A 16,456-nucleotide genomic window follows, 5' to 3' on the forward strand; every position below is an offset into this window, starting at 1 on the left:
AAAATTGTACCATTCGAAAAGAGATATTCATAACATTCAGATATATGTTCTGACACATAAAAAATATTATGCTTGTTTTTTAAGAAAATCATGGCATTTATGAAAAATGTTCAATATGTGTTAAGAATTGTCGACAGTACTAAAAAAATGTTCAATGTGTGTTCGAATAATATTGGAAATGCATCTGAATTTAAAGGTGTATTCAGAAAATGTTCAATGTGTATCTAAAAAATGTCAAACATGTATATAAAAAAATGTTTAACGTGTATTTGAATAAAAATTGACGTGTTTTAAAGGGTGAAAAAAAAAGGAAAACCAAAAAAATTAAATACCACAATGAATAAAAAGTTGATTAAAACAAAGAGAGAAACACACACAAAAAAGGAAATGGATAAACGGATAAAGAAACACAAAAGGGCAAAAAACATGCATGATAGATTCTAAACACGGTATTCTATAGAACCATCCCAAAACCGCTATACTGGGCCGACCCACTATGGCGAGCACATAGCCGAGCCGCTTAAGGCGAGACAGAGCTAGCTGTGGCAGTAAGCGAGACATAGCTCCGGCATTCATGGATGCCAATGCGGCAGGTAAGCTACTGGCTGTTGCTCGTCCCCACTCGGAATGGAACGAAATGGAATCAAATGTGATACCCCGAACAACAGCAATTGACGTAAAGGCATTTACAGTGGTGCTATTTTAAGACAACCGCATAGGATAAATACCGAAATGGGGAGAGAGAAACTAGAAAATGGTTTGTCCTGTCTTAATTAAGAGATGCTCTCTTTGTACGGTTTCTCTCCCCACACATTTTGGTGTATCTAGTTAGTAGAGACAAGACTAAGTGAAAAGCCATTGCACAGATAGTTTTATTGGCATTGGCATGATCAGGACAAGACTTGACAACTAATGTAAATTGCCCTGAACAACGAACAAACGCCACACTCTATTCCAGGTTCTGGATCCAGAGGCGAAGCGATCCCACGGCACAGTGGTTCACACATCAGTGCCACCCATGAACAGAGGATCTAGATCGTCGTACAAACACGCTTCAGAAATTAAAACGGCCCGCGATTCATTCGACAGTGCACGCAGGGCCATGGATCGGGAGATTAGCCTTTTCTTCCCACGCCCCCCGCAGGCCCGAGCGGGCGAGGCTGTCGGCGCATCGGCGGCAGCAGCCGTCGCACGCACTGGCCGGCGACGTTCCACCCAACCCAACCACCGCGAGCTCGATCGAGGACGAGGACTGGTGTGACAACCAAACTGAACTCTGCCGCCACCTTTCCCACGACCCTCTGCCGGGCCGCTTTGCGTCACGTGAGGCGGCCCCCGCTTCGGGCGCGCGGCCCATGTCGACGTCGGCGTCGACCGACCGACGTGAAACCAAAGGGGTTGGTTCCGTTCCATGATTCGATGGGCCCTCCGTCGCAATTTCCAACCTGTCGCTCTTCGCCTCACGCAAGCTCGCAGCCATGATCGTTTGAGTGTTGCGTACTTCGACTGGCACCGATGTTCGCTGCATGCATGTTACTCATCGTTTGCTCTGCTTGCTGTTTGGTTATCAGTGAAGCTAAAACTGAACCAACAGTGGGTGTCGAAGGATTGCTTGTTCCGTTTTTATGAAGGAAAAGGTGTTGAGTTATTGATATTGGCAGCTTTGAGGGTGAGTTCAGGTGCTGTTGGCGGTGGTGGAAGCATGGGTCAGCTGCGCGCGTAGCGTAGGAGGGTCTGACAGGTACTACTGCTAGATGTCTTGTCACCCACAAAGCTAGCCATAGTGGGAGTAACCCCAAGACAGATATGATTATGTGGCATGGAGTTAATAAAGAGAAAGGTGCTTGTGGTAGTAACATAATATGTTACCGTAACATAACGCACTCCAATGCAAAATGAGTCTACAACATAATAAATGAAGACATGCATAACACTACATTTATGTTAATATCCATTATGACTAGCCGAAGGGATCTGGCTAGCCAGCTAGTTTGGCCTAGCCGGGCATCAATCGAGCCAGCCGCCACTCGCCCATATTGGAGTACTACTCATACTGTATCATCACCACAAAAACAAAGCAAAACAAGTCGTCCATCGGTGGCATTGCGGTATGCGATTGCGGTGGGACGTGCTGGATGGTCTCCCGACTCCCATCACAGGTCGTGCAAGTATACTCGTGGCATCAATTCTGCGCTAGTACTGTGCATACGCATCAATTCTGCGCTAGTACTGTGCATATGCAAGTATACAGTAGCTCTGAGTAAAATTTAAGCACGTACAGATGCAGCTACTGGCTGTAGCCTGCTCTAACGTGGTGGCACTCCTACGAACGACGTGTACTGTGCAGTAATTACTGCCGTTTGGATTTATTTTTTCTACTACAAACTTGATGCCACTGTGGCATCATTGATGATACAGCTGGGCTCCCGTTTCCTTGTGCCCAGCAGGCGGACATGGCGAGAAAAGTCACCCCTTGTCATTCAATTCTGTGCATATGGGAAGCAGGCAGGCATCTCTGACCATTTGACTCCCTCTATTTCCCGCCCCCCTCTTCCCGGCCCGAGCAAACGAGACGGAAGTTTCAGGAGCCCGGGGGTTCACTTTTATCAAAAGGACAGAGCCGTTCGTGACACCAGTTTGGTTCTTCTTCATGGACGCTCACAGGCAGGTCCACCCGCCAGCGCAGCAACGGAGTCCTGAGTCCTGACCCTGACCGTGTGTGAGGGGGCATGCCTCCTCCGTGCGATCACGTGCCTGCGCTCTTCCCGGCCTCCTCGTCGCCTTCCCCTCCCTGTTTTACCCCAGCGCAGCGGTGCACAGGTGGCGGTGCGTGTTACTGTTACCAGCAGTTAGAGCAACTCCAACGGCCGATTCAAACGGACGACGTTTTTGTCCGTTTTTCTCCGTTTGGGTCAGCTGCCCGCCCGGCGTCGGTCATTTTTTAAATTTGGATCGGCAGTGCGCCCAACGCGCCGTCGCGCGCATAGATTATGCCAGCGGCCATGTCGTCGCCCTAGTTTTGGCGCTCCAGCGCGCGGGGAAAATCGGCCTAGCGCGCGCTGGTTTTGGCGCTCTAGGGCGCGGAAAAAGTTCGTGCGCTGGTTTTGGCGCGCCGCGTCCGGCGCTCGATATTAAGAAGGTGCTCCCTCCACACTCTGTGCGCCGCCCACTCGTCTCGCCCCCACTCACTAGCCTCGCCGCCTCTGCGCCATCATGTCGATGCGTCGCCTGGGCGCTTCGGATTTTCGCGGAGTCCGCGAGCGCCGCTCCGGCGCGTTCTCCTCCAAGATCTGGTTTGGCGAGAAACGCCTCATTCTCGGCACTTTCGACACCGCAAAGGAGGCGGCCCGTGCGCACAACGCGGCGGCGTGGCGCCTCCTGAGGCCTCGTCGGGAGATAAATTTTCCCGGCGGGCGCAGGATCTCGCGCCTCTCCCGCGGCTTTTCATCGACAAGGATCGTCGTGACCACCGGAGGCGACAGCGTCGCCTCGCCATCGCCGAGATGGACGTGGAAACCATGGTGGTGTGGTGCGAACGCTTCCCGCAGGACATAATCGACGAGCGCCAGTTCTACAAGCAAAGGAGGACGGAGAGGGAGGCGAGGAGGACGGAGCGAGCCGTCTATCGGGAGGACAAGCGTGCGTGGAAGCAGGCCGCTCAATTAAAAATGAAGCTAGGAGAAGCGTCCTCCTGGGACTTCCAGGACGAGCAGTATGCTGACGCCTACATTCAAATGTCGGAGAAAGACATTATCGAGTCGGAGTCGGAAAACGACGAGTAGCTGATCTTTTTTTTAACAGTCTATGCTATGAACTATTTATGTGTCCATATTATCCGACCACAATCGGCGAGATCCTGCGCTGACTGCCGACGAAGTAGTTCATCTTTTCTTTTAACAGTTGATCCTTGGTATTATCGATGTTGAACTGGCCGGCGGCCGACGAAAGAGGCGGGCAAGGGTGCGCTGCTGGATGAGGAAAGGGCAATGTGCCACCGACCAGCGGACCTGAGGAGGGAAGAGGATGTGCGCGCGCGTCCGCACCGATACAAACCCGGCTAAAAAATGGGCTGGGAATAGGTCGTTCGCGGACGAAAAACAAACGCACGTCCGTTTAGATCGGCGCGTTGCGTTGGTCCGCCTTTTGTGCCCCCACTCAAACGACGGCGGAAGATAAAATGGGTCGCCCCTCTAAAGTTGCTCTTAGGCCAACTCCACCGCGCGACCCCAAACGGACGTCCGGATTGGCCGGATTTTGTCCCTTTGGAGCGCCGATGGGTTCGCCCGTGTCCGCCTTTGTTAGATGGGTCGTGCGTGCGCGCACCACGCGGCCGCACCCCAAATTGTGTCCGGGATGGACGTGAATAAAAGAAATATTAAAACTAAAATGAAATAACTAAAAAACTAAATAAACACATTTTAAAAAAACATAAAATATATATAGGGGGCGGCTACAAAACGGTCCAGTTTTCACGGCCACTTAAAAGGCCCATTTTTCATAATTAACATATAAAACAAAATAAAAAAAAGCCTCCGCCTCCCGCGTGCTCCTGCCGCGCCCGTCGGTGCCGTGGCCGTCGCCATCTTCACTAGCCGCCGGTGTCGTCGTCATCGCTGACGAGGTCGACTTAGTCCGGCGGCGTCCAGAGGTGGGCCGGAGGTGCGTGGTGGACGGGGGCCGGCTGGACGGCCGGAGGTGCCTGCACCACCTCCTCCCGTGGCGAGGCCTCCCGGTCCGGTGACCGCGGCGGAGTGGGGCACCAGTTCACGCCCACGCCGGCGGCCATCTCCGGAGCAGTGCAGGACCAGCCCCACTCCTGGCCCAGCAACTGCTGGAACGCGGCCGGCGGGCCGTCCCTCCTCTCCTCCTCGACAGGGAAGGCGACGTCCCCGGCGGCAGAGAGAGCCATGGCCTCCTCCAGGCCGTCCCACTGCCGCTCGTCGTGCGTGTACATGGAGTCGTCCATGACACGCTGCAGGAGACGGGCCTCCTCCTCGTCTGTCATGCGAGGAGGTGGAGGGGGCGACGGAGACGGCGATGGTGTGGGCGTGACGCCGCGGACCCGCCTACGTCCGCGCTCCTGGGCGCGCTCCCATGGCCGCCGCGGCCCCGTCGAGGTGCCGGCGAAGAAGGAGGCGCGCCTGGTGTCGTGCTCGTCACGAAACCAGGTGTCCCATAGCGGGGAGTCGGGGGCGTACCTGGCGTCATAGTAAAGGTCGTCGGGAAGGAGGCGGCGGCGGCGCTCGATCTCCTCGGCGCACGCACGACCGCTCTTCGGGACCGGCGGGATGGGGACCCGGTCGGCGGAGAGGTGTCAGTCATTGGGGAGATGGGCGTCGCCCCAGGGAGCGGTGTCCTCGTCTCCCAATAACGGCGGCAGACCGACGCCCGGACGTAATGACGGTCGCGCGCGCCGGCGGACGTGGGCGCGATGGAGAAGGCGGACGGCGCGGGGGCCCGGCGTGGTGGCGATGGCGAGGTGGGCTCCTCCTTCTTCACCGAGCCGCGCGGCAGCGTCCCGACGAGGAGCCGGCCTCGCGGTCGTGCCTGCCTTTGCGGCCGTAGTTCCAGAGGCCCATGGTTGCGGGCGGCCGGCCGGCGAGGTCTAGGCTATGGTTTTGGGACGTGGTCGCCGCTGTCGGTTTCGAGGAGGCCGGGGGGTGGCGTGGGGCAGTGTGGACGATGACCCGTCCACGCTTCCCACTTAAAGAAGGACGGCGACCGCTCGACGTGCGGATGACAGGTGGGGCTGCCCGCTCGTGCGCATTGATGTGGATGGGTGGGAGGTAGGTGGCCGCCTGCCACGCGGTCCCGATGCGGACGAGCGCGCGTCCGTTTGGTGTCCGCCGCGACCCAAACCCGGAGCAAGTTTGCGCTCGAAATGGGTCGGCCCGAACACAAAACGGACAAGATGGGTCCGGGCCGTCGCGCACTGGACCGCCTTCTTTGTACGTTTTACCCCGAACGGACGGGGCCGGACAGGATAGGGTCGCGCGGTGGAGTTGGACTTAGTTACCCGACTGCGGCCGGCCGACTGACTGGACGTACGTACAGTACGCCGGCGACCCGCAGCCCCTTGCATTACTGTGACGCGGGCAGGGCCTGGGACCCCGCGTTCATGTAGATCTTCGTTTGGACAGGCCGGCCTCATGAGATGAGATGAGACGATTCAAACACACCCAGCGCCAGGGCAAGTCTTATCTTGCTGGTGTCCCGGGCTTTGTGATTGATTTATACTGTGATCCTCGCACATGGCCGGCACACGGTTTTAAGTGCGCGTACGGCGCAGCTCGCTTGGACGCCACCTCAGGTAGCACGTATGCACGTCGAGAGATACACGAATCATTGCACATCCAGGCCACCCCAAAGTGGTTCGGCAATATACGGAGTGGTTGACTCTGAAAATTACTCCATTCTTCAGGTGGCTGGTGGTGGCAGCAAGCCAACGAGAGGAGGCCTGGTTCGCAACATCTTTTCTTCTGGTTTCTTGAAGCAGGAGCCTGGCACTCTGGCAGGAAACGTCGCGTGTGGGGTGGTGAGGGGAGATGAATGGGGGTGACGTCTCGCGTGGTACGCAGCCTTTGGTTTGGCCTACGCTTGTGTCTGAGTTCAAAAGCTTTCTGCTCGTACAGGAGTACCGCGCGTCAGTTTGGTCCGCGCCGGGACATCGCTGGCAGCCGGCTCGGCCGCCGTGCGCGCGCTGCGGTGCCAGCGACGCAGGCAAAGGACCATTGCATGCGAGGCGGCTGCACCTGCTCGCCGATGCAAACTCTTTTGAAGCGACCGAAATTTTCTGAAGCAAGCCTGCAAACTCATAAAGAGCAGTACTAGTATGCACCTGCTCGCCAATGGCCAACCCTGAACTAATCCTAAACTAACTCTAGCCAAAGAGGTGTTTGGATGGCAGGGTTAGATGAAGCGTGGATACGGCGAGGCGCCTTCACGGGCGATGCGAGAGGGAGGGAGAGAAAGGACGAGAAGCTTTCAGAAAGTGGAGAGGGGTCTGCTACGGGAAAAGCGAGAGAAAAAATGTGTTTTTTAATGATCCTAAAAAGAACTAACCCAAATAAACACCTCTTGAATGGGTTAGATTTTTTAGATGGATTAGATGCATCTAACGCAAACTAACCCTCCTGTTTGGATACTTTTGAGTTAGTTGAGTACAAACTAACTCAGACTAACTCTAACCCATGGATCCAAGCAGGGTCATTACAAGGTTGCAATCCAAAGTATGTTATGTTTTCCCCTTTTGAATACGGGCTGTACGGGTTTGGAGTCCAATGACAGATTGTCGGCGCATGCGCTGCCGCGGCCGTATAGCCTGGGTGGTCACCACGACGGCTGGCCGGCCGGGGACACGCGCACCGGCCTCCACTCCCATCCCCGTACCACGTCCGATACCACCGGACGAAGTAAACCCTGCCCTACCCGGCACCAACTCCAAACACGGCCCGAGATCGGGCCAACCAACTCGACTTTTAGCGCGTCCTCACGTGGGCCGTTGGCTCGCTCTCGCTCTCGCTCTCGCAGTCGCACCCACCGGCACACCACACCCCGCGCCGCAAAAGACGTCGTCCACCGGTCCACGTATGTACCCGACCTTTGCATTATTGCCATGGGAATGGGAGATTTTCGCTTGGCCTCGCCGCCAACCACCATCCACGTACGTACCCTGGACGCGCCAGCCAGCCGCATGCACGACGCCGCTGCCGGTTGGGCGCTCTCGCGCACAGTGCCGCCGACGCCGACAGGCCAACGGGCAAGCCATGTCATCGTGCAGTGGCCTCGACGGCGGCCGCGGTCACTTCTTGCCGGGTGCTGGGGCAGAAAAGATCGATACGTGCACATAGGTAGAGCATGCATGAAGTGCTGTGACTTGTTGTGCATGGAGGGCGATCGAAAGTAACTAACCGGAGTCATGGCACTGTGATCCGGTCACCGCGACTTGACTTGTGAACATGTGATGGGGTGACGTTCTTGCTGTTCATCAAGCAACGGTTCATTCTCAAGCTCAACAAGGTCATAGCCATGGGACCCGCGGAGTAGTGCTCTCGCTATGTGAACTGTAAACGTGGGTCCTGCCTCTGGGGGAAACAGCTGGCGAGATCGATAAAAGGGTAAAATTATGTTGTTCCGTGTACCGCAACAGTGCAGGGATTTAACGGGCCAACTGCCCGTGGAAACTTGTGCCCCCCCTTCCCCCGCGACAAGTCAACAAAATGGGTTCGATGCCACAAACGATGTACTGGAGCTTTCAGAGCTCATGTAGTGAGAAAGGGAACACCCACAATGTTGTCAATGGAGGAGGAAATGGAACTGTTGTACGAGAGATGTGGATGACTGGATGTATTGATGATGTTGCTGTGTGCAACCGACGACTTGGTGTCTTGGTGACAAGACATATTCGGGAATTAGGATGGCGTCCTCGCATTGCATGTGGACATGCAAAGTACGGTCTATACAAGATCATGGTACTACGTGACCAAACCTAGCTCAAAATTTCAAATTCAGACCCCGATCAGAGTAGGAGTGAAGAACACTTTGAGCATAAAGTTGACTCATTGATTACATCACTTATCAACATGTACAGCTAAGATTGGGTGATGGAGGGGAAGCGGCATGCCTCCTGGCCGCCCATCACGTGCACCAGCTGTCCAGCAAAGCCGAACCGGAGCCAGCCGGACACCTACGCAGCGGCAGGGACAGTCGCTCATCCCATGATGCTCGCCGCGTACAGGTGCCCTCATCCGGTGTATCATCCGGCGGTGAGGTGGCCTACGGATGGCCCATCGCCACCACATTCCTGTGCTCCTTCCTATCCCAAAACCACGAGCTATCCCTCCCCGCTGTTCACTTATCCTGTTGCGGTGCAACGTAGATGCAGATATTTTGCTGATGAGCGAAAAGTTATTCGTTCCAGCAGCCCCCCGTCCCCATTCATTCATGGCTTCATGCATGCATCCATCCATGCAAGGCAGGCACGCGGTTCGTTTCTTCAGGCTTTGCCTGTGTTTGTTTGCCATGTAGTATCTCTGCCGCGCCCAAGACATCTGCGTTTCAGCTCTGCTCTGTCTAGATTGTCTCGCTCTTCGCACTGAAAAAAATCCACATCGGCATTCTGTTCTGTCGCGTATGTAGCAACAACATTGAAGAAAATGTGGAGGAAGCAGGGCAAGATGGCCAGAACGGACCCATGCGGCGTGGGCGGTAGAGGGACCCTGTTCCTACACATGTTCATTCCTGGAACGCAAAGCATGGAACCACATCAAAGCAGATGAAAAGCGGGGGAGCTTAGCTTTAACCCTTTGCATCAGCCGTAAGGCAACGGAAAGTTGCATTGTGTCAGGCAGGCGCAACCTCTCCGTGGGCTTTTTTCTTGTGTACGTACGCCTCTGCGAGCCTGCGCTGCGCGCGAGGAGATCTTGGACCTTGTGTGTGATTGTGAAAGAAGCATCCACATCCGCCTCTTTTGGGTGAAGTTGTGCTCACTCCACGCACGATGATGAGATGGCTCTGCAAGCCTGGCGGCACGTGAAGCAGCTATGTACTCAGCTTTACATGTAAATCCCGCTACGACGCTTTGTTTAGAATTGCACCAACTGACAGCTCCACCGTTTAATATAAATACGTATTCGGTCTACGATTTAGAATCGTCCGGATCAGTGTCAAAGCTTGCATCAACGTAACCTTTTACGATGAGCTCTTTGTCACCTCCATATACGACAAAACATATCCTTAGTCCTTTTCAGGTATTTCAGAATATTCTTGACCGCTGTCCAGTGATCCACTCCTGGATTACTTTGATACCTCCCTGCTAAGCTTATGGCAAGGCACACATCAGGTCTGGTACACAGCATTGCATACATTGATAGAGCCTATGGCTGAAGCATAGGGAACATCTTTCATTTTCTCTCTATCTTCTGCAGTGGTCGGGCATTGAGTCTGACTCAACTTCACACCTTGTAACACAGGCAAGAACCCTTTCTTTGCTTTATGCATTTTGAACTTTTTCAAAATCTTGTCAAGGTATGTGCTTTGTGAAAGTCCAATTAAGCGTTTTGATCTATCTCTATAGATCTTTATGCCTAATATGTAAGCAGCTTCACCGAGGTCTTTCATTGAAAAACTCTTATTCAAGTATCCCTTTATGCTATCCAGAAATTCTATATCATTTCCAATCAGTAATATGTCATCCACATATAATATCATAAATGCTACAGAGCTCCCACTCACTTTGTTGTAAATACAGGCTTCTCCGAAAGTCTGTATAAAACCAAATGCTTTGATCACACTATCAAAACGTTTATTCCAACTCCGAGAGGCTTGCACCAGTCCATAAATGGATCGCTGGAGCTTGCACACTTTGTTAGCTCCCTTTGGATCGACAAAACCTTCCGGCTGCATCATATACAACTCTTCTTCCAGAAATCCATTCAGGAATGCAGTTTTGACATCCATCTGCCAAATTTCATAATCATAAAATGCGGCAATTGCTAACATGATTCGGACAGACTTAAGCATCGCTACGGGTGAGAAGGTCTCATCGTAGTCAATCCCTTGAACTTGCCGAAAACCTTTTGCGACAAGTCGAGCTTTGTAGACAGTAATATTACCGTCAGCGTCAGTCTTCTTCTTGAAGATCCATTTATTCTCAATTGCTTGCCGATCATCGGGCAAGTCAACCAAAGTCCATACTTTGTTCTCATACATGGATCCCATCTCAGATTTCATGGCTTCAAGCCATTTTGCGGAATCTGGGCTCACCATCGCTTCTTCATAGTTCGTAGGTTCATCATGATCTAGAAGCATGACTTCCAGAACAGGATTACCGTACCACTCTGGCGCGGATCTTACTCTGATTGATCTACGAGGTTCAGTAGTATCTTGATCTGAAGTTTCATGATCATCATCATTAGCTTCCTCACTAACTGGTGTAGGTGTCACTGAAACAGTTTTCTGTTATGTACTACTTTCTAATAAGGGAGCGGGTACAGTTACCTCGTCAAGTTCTACTTTCCTCCCACTCACTTCTTTCGAGAGAAACTCCTTCTCCAGAAAGTTTCCGAACTTAGCAACAAAAGTCTTGCCTTCGGATCTGTGATAGAAGGTGTATCCAATAGCTTCCTTTGGATATCCTATGAAGACACATTTCTCCGATTTGGATTCGAGCTTATCAGGTTGAAGCTTTTTCACATAAGCATCGCAGCCCCAAACTTTCAGAAACGACAACTTTGGTTTCTTGCCAAACCACAGTTCATAAGGCGTCGTCTCAACGGATTTTAATAGTGCCCTATTTAACGTGAATGCGGCCGTCTCTAGAGCGTATCCCCAAAACGATAGCGGTAAATCAGTAAGAGACATCATAGATCGCACCATGTCTAGTAAAGTACGATTATGACGTTCGGACACACCATTACGCTGTGGTGTTCCGGGTAGCGTGAGTTGCGAAACTATTCCATAATTTTTCAAATGTACACCAAACTCGTAACTCAAATATTCTCCTCCACGATGAGATCATAGAAACTTTATTTTCTTGTTACGATGATTTTCAACTTCACTTTGAAATTCTTTGAACTTTTCAAATGTTTCAGACTTATGTTTCATTAAGTAGATATACCCATATCTGCTTAAGTCATCTGTGAAGGTGAGAAAATAACGATATCCGCCACGAGCCTCAATATTCATCGGACCACATACATCTGTATGTATGATTTCCAACAAATCTGTTGCTCTCTCCATAGTACCGGAGAACGGTGTTTTAGTCATCTTGCCCATGAGGCACGGTTCGCAAGTACCAAGTGATTCATAATCAAGTGGTTCCAAAAGTCCATCAGCATGGAGTTTCTTCATGCGCTTTATACCGATATGACCTAAACGCCAGTGCCACAAATAAGTTGCACCATCATTATCAACTCTGCATCTTTTGGCTTCAACATTATGAATATGTGTGTCACTACTATCGAGATTCAATAAGAATAGACCATTCTTCAAGGGTGCATGACCATAAAAGATATTACTCATATAAATAGAACAACCATTATTCTCTGATTTAAATGAATAACCGTCTCGCATCAAACAAGATCTAGATATAATGTTCATGCTTAACGCTGGCACCAAATAACAATTATTTAGGTCTAATATTAATCCCGAAGGTAGATGTAGAGGTAGCGTGCCGACCGCGATCACATCGACTTTGGAACTGTTTCCCATGCGCATCGTCACCTCGTCCTTAGCTAATCTTCGCTTAATCCGTAGTCCCTGTTCCGAGTTGCAAATATTAGCAACAGAACCAGTATCAAATACCCAGGTGCTACTGCGAGCATTAGTAAGGTACACATCAATAACATGTATATCACATATACCTTTGTTCACCTTGCCATCCTTCTTATCCGCCAAATACTTGGGGCAGTTCCGCTTCCAGTGACCAGTCTGCTTGCAGTAGAAGCACTCAGTTTCAGGCTTAGGTCCAGACTTGGGTTTCTTCTCTTGAGCAGCAACTTGCTTGCCGTTCTTCTTGAAGTTTCCCTTCTTCTTCCCTTTACCCTTTTTCTTGAAACTAGTGGTCTTGTTGACCATCAACACTTGATGCTCCTTCTTGATTTCTACCTCCGCAGCTTTCAGCATTGCGAAGAGCTCGGGAATAGTCTTATTCATCCCTTGCATATTATAGTTCATCACGAAGCTCTTGTAGCTTGGTGGCAGTGATTGGAGAATTCTGTCAATGACGCAATCGTCCGGAAGATTAACTCCCAATTGAATCAAGTGATTATTATACCCAGACATTTTGAGTATATGCTCACTGACAGAACTGTTCTCTTCCATCTTGCAGCTATAGAACTTATTGAAGACTTCATATCTCTCAATCCGGGCATTTGCTTGAAATATTAACTTCAACTCTTGGAACATCTCATATGCTCCCTGACGTTCAAAACGTCGTTGAAGTCCCGATTCTAAGCCGTAAAGCATGGCGCACTGAACTATCGAGTAGTCATCAGCTTTGCTCTGCCAGACGTTCATAACATCTGGTGTTGCTTCAGCAGCAGGCCTGGCATCCAGCGGTGCTTCCAGGACGTAATTCTTCTGTGCAGGAATGAGGATAATCCTCAAGTTACGGACCCAGTCTGTGTAATTGCTACCATCGTCTTTCAACTTTGTTTTCTCAAGGAACGCATTAAAATTCAACGGAACAACAGCACGAGCCATCTATCTACAATCAAACATAAACAAGCAAGATACTATCAGGTACTAAGTTCATGATAAATTTAAGTTCAATTAATCAAATTATTTAAGAAATCCCACTTAGATAGACATCCCTCTAATCCTCTAAGTGATCACGTGATCCAAATCAACTAAACCATGTCCGATCATCACGTGAGATGGAGTAGTTTCATTGGTGAACATCACTATGTTGATCATATCTACTATATGATTCACGCTCGACCTTTCGGTCTCCGTGTTCCGAGGCCATATCTGTATATGCTTGGCTCGTCAAGTATAACCTGAGTATTCCGCCTGTGCAACTGTTTTGCACCCGTTGTATTTGAACGTAGAGCCTATCACACCCGATCATCACGTGGTGTCTCAGCACGAAGAACTTTCGCAACGGTGCATACTCAGGGAGAACACTTCTTGATAATTAGTGAGAGATCATCTTATAATGCTACCGTCAATCAAAGCAAGATAAGATGCATAAAAGATAAACATCACATGCAATCAATATAAGTGATATGATATGGCCATCATCGTCTTCTGCCTGTGATCTCCATCTCCGAAGCACCGTCATGATCACCATCGTCACCGGCGCGACACCTTGATCTCTATCGTAGCATCGTTGTCGTCTCGCCAATCTTATGCTTCCATGACTATCGCTACCGCTTAGTGATAAAGTAAAGCATTACATCGCGATTGCATTGCATACAATAAAGCGACAACCATATGGCTCCTGCCAGTTGCCGATAACTCGGTTACAAAACATGATCATCTCATACAATAATATTTAGCATCATGTCTTGACCATATCACATCACAACATGCCCTGCAAAAACAAGTTAGACGTCCTCTACTTTGTTGTTGCAAGTTTTATGTGGCTGCTACGGGCTTAAGCAAGAACCAATCTCACCTACGCATCAAAACCACAACGATAGTTTGTCAAGTTGATGCCGTTTTAACCTTCGCAAGGACCGGGCGTAGCCACACTTGATTCAACTAAAGTTGGAGAAACAGTCACCCGCAAGCCACCTCTGTGCAAAGCAAGCCGGGAGAACCGGTCTCGCGTAAGCGTACGCGTAATGTTGGTCCGGGCCGCTTCATCCAACAATACCGCCGAACCAAAGTATGACATGCTGGTAGGAAGTATGACTTATGTCGTGCACAACTCGCTTGTGTTCTACTCGTGCAAATAACATCAAACCATAAAACCTAGGCTCGGATGCCACTATTGGGTTTCGTAGTAATTTCAATAGTTTTCCTACGCCCACGCAAGATCATGGTGATGCATAGCAACAAGAGAGGAGAGTGTTGTCTACGTACCCTCGTAGACCGCAACGAAAGTGTTGACGCAACGTAGAGGAAGTAGTCGTACGTCTTCCCGATCCGACCGATCCAAGCACCGTTACTCCGGCACCTCCGAGTTCTTAGCACACATACAGCTCGATGACGCTCCCCGGGCTCCGATCCAGCAAAGCTTCGGGGATGAGTTCTGTCAGCACAACGGCGTGGTGACGATGATGATGTTCTACCGACGCAGGGCTTCGCCTAAGCACTACAACGATATGATCGAGGTGGAATATGGTGGCAGGGGGCACCGCACACGGCTAAGGAACGATCACGTGGATCAACTTGTGTGTCTAGGGGTGCCCCCTACCCCCGTATATAAAGGATCCAAGGGGGGGTGCGGCCGGCCCTATGGAGGCGCGCAGGAGGAGTCCTACTCCCACCGGGAGTAGGACTCCCCTCCCCTTTTCCTTGTCCAACTAGGAGAGGTGGAGGGAGAATAGGAAAGGGGGGGGCGCCGCCCCTCCCTCCTTGTCCAATTCGGACTAGGGGGAGAGGGGGCGCGCGGCCTGCCCTGGCAGCCCCTTCCTCTTCTCCACATTAGGCCCATGAGGCCCATTAACCCCCCGGGGGGTTCAGGTAACCCCCCGGTGCTCCGGTTTTATCCGATACTAATCCGGAACGCTTCCGGTGTCCGAATATAGTCATCCAATATATCAATCTTTATGTCTCGACCATTTCGAGACTCCTCGTCATATCCATGATCACATCCGGGACTCCGAACTAACTTCGGTACATCAAAATGCATAAACTCATAATAACTGTCATCGTAACGTTAAGCGTGCGGACCCTACGGTTCGAGAACAATGTAGACATGACTGAGACATATCTCCGGTCAATAACCAATAGCGGGACCTGGATGCCCATATTGGCTCCTACATATTCTACGAAGATCTTTATCGGTCGGACCGCATAACATCATACGTTGTTCCCTTTGTCATCGGTATGTTACTTGCCCGAGATTCGATCGTCGGTATCCAATACCTAGTTCAATCTCGTTACCGGCAAGTCTCTTTACTCGTTGTGTAATACATCATCTCGCAACTAACTCATTAGTCGCAATGCTTGCAAGGCTTATGTGATGTGCATTACCGAGAGGGCCCAGAGATACCTGTCCGACAATCGGAGTGACAAATCCTAATCTCGAAATACGCCAACCCAACATCTACCTTTGGAGACACCTGTAGAGCTCCTTTATGATTACCCATTTACGTTGTGACGTTTGGTAGCACACAAAGTGTTCCTCCGGCAAACGGGAGTTGCATAATCTCATAGTCATAGGAACATGTATAAGTCACGAAGAAAGCAATAGCAACATACTAAACGATCGGGTGCTAAGCTAATGGAATGGGTCATGTCAATCAGATCATTCACCTAATGATGTGATCCCGTTAATCAAATAACAACTCTTTGTTCATGGTTAGGAAACATAACCATCTTTGATTAACGAGCTAGTCAAGTAGAGGCATACTAGTGACACTAAGTTTGTCTATGTATTCACACATGTATTATGTTTCCGGTTAATACAATTCTAGCATGAATAATAAACATTTATCATGATATAAGGAAATAAATAATAACTTTATTATTGCCTCTAGGGCATATTTCCTTCAGAAGGCGGCGGAGGCAGCGGGCGGAGGGAGCCCGAGCGGCGCCGGGCATGGGGCGGCGACGAGCGCGGCGCAGTAGCGCGCGAGCGGACGACGGTTGCGGTGGCGTGTGTGGGGGCGGCGGTGGCAGCTACGGAAGCGGGCGAGGCGGGGAAATGCAGCGGAGCAGGCGGGGGCAGGGTAGCAGGCAGAGCGGCGCGCCGGGACCTGCCGAAGCGCGGGCGAACGGGAGGTGGCCGGGGCACGCGGGGCTAGCGCGGCCCTGCCGCAGGCGGGTAGGGGCGAGTGCGCGG

This window comes from Triticum dicoccoides, chromosome 2A (genome assembly GCF_002162155.2).
Source record: "Triticum dicoccoides isolate Atlit2015 ecotype Zavitan chromosome 2A, WEW_v2.0, whole genome shotgun sequence".
Classification (NCBI taxonomy): Eukaryota; Viridiplantae; Streptophyta; class Magnoliopsida; order Poales; family Poaceae; genus Triticum; species Triticum dicoccoides.